The following is a 1,619-nucleotide window of genomic DNA, read 5'->3' as shown; positions in this document are numbered from 1 at the left end:
CCGACCCGATGGGGTTTAATGGACCTCGGATTCGGATTCAGCGACCCCAAAAACATATAATAAACATGGTCTGATCCCCAGGCCAAAGAAATTTTTTTTTTGTGTGGCTGTGCAATTGTTAAAGTTTTCCTTCATGACAGAAGAAACCACCACCTCGCGGTTTTTATCGAGCAACAATATGTACGTTGTATGAAGTGTTTTTAAAATATAGATACATAAGATATATCATTTAGTAAATATAAATATAATAGGAATATTAATCTAAATAAAAAAGTGTGTTTTGTGTTATTTCACTTTTGGTTTTTATTTTTGCTAAGAAGATTTACATGTATTTCAGAATATTTTTACATACATGTCTATAAAAACATTTATTTACAAAATAAACGTACATAGTGGCTAAGAGTGGTAAAGTTGTTTTATTTGTACGCAGTTTTTCGTACATATAAATTTTATGTATACATATAAATACAATTTTTAATTATAATAAAGAAAAGTCAGAAAACGAGCCGGAGAATTCGGACATTTCTTATGCCGCTTACGACGTTATTGAGAGTTGAACGTCGTATCGCCAACTCGCTCAAGCGAGAGCGAGACAGAAAATCATTTTTCTGTCTCTTTCTACGCGCTCGAAGTCTCGAGCGCACACGTACACGATCTGAGATTGTGTGCGCATCTTCTCCATGCTACCGCATGCTATCAAGTGTTCCGAATCTGGCATCTTTGGTTCGAACGTCTCATTGCATTCCATCGCTCATGTAGCTCGCCCGTGCGGGTGTTACCTCGTTCGAGGTATACTCGAGCGGCAACGAGTGAGCGAGGGAAACAGAGGTTGTCGTTATTCGTTATTGAAAGAATCGAGCGTTTCTCGATTCCTTCCGCGCCCAAAGGACAGCCTTTTTTGCCCGACGGAGAGTGGACGGTGCATACGCGTATCGTAAACGACGTAGCAATGTCTATCCCTTCGTTACTTTGCGCAACCGAACTCACGAGAGACCAAATATTCTCGTGAGTCAAGTCACGCGCAGGCCGAAAAGAAAGACCCGCTGTACCGTTGGTCAAAGTCGGGGAGTCGAACCACACCCCAACGTAATCATTCAGCTCCGATAAATTTGTCGCGTATCTGTGAATTTCGCGAAATGCANCCTCCATCCATTCTACTATTTCAGCACCAGGCTTAATTTCACGGATCTCAAATGTCGCCTCTCTCCTTATTACCCCAAAATTCTTAAATCTACGCGCGTTTTCCGTCCGTAATACGATAAATGTATAATTATTAGTATTTTCACTGATCTGTTCGCTTCTCTCGTCATCGGCAGCACTGTCGGGGATGGCGGGAGTAGCTCTGCCGGTGTAACGCTCGGCAGTGATGTCGTCGCTGTTGCTCCTCTCGGCGGGAGTAGCACTGCTGCCGGTGTAACGCTCGACGTGTCGTCGCTGCGCTTGTTGTTGGTGCCGTCCTGTTTACTACTACTATTTTCTTGCGCAACATTTACAGTTCCGCCCCCGTATTGCACTGTAAATACAAAAACTTAATACAAAAAGGGCGGGTTCCGTTTGACCACAGTACGATTCGACACCGCTCGATTCGACACAGATTTATTCGACACCAAATTATTCGA

This window comes from Pseudomyrmex gracilis, unplaced genomic scaffold (assembly GCF_002006095.1).
Source record: "Pseudomyrmex gracilis isolate BER0280 unplaced genomic scaffold, ASM200609v1 scaffold_2506, whole genome shotgun sequence".
NCBI lineage: Eukaryota > Metazoa > Arthropoda > Insecta > Hymenoptera > Formicidae > Pseudomyrmex > Pseudomyrmex gracilis.
Note: the sequence above shows the minus strand (reverse complement) of the source record.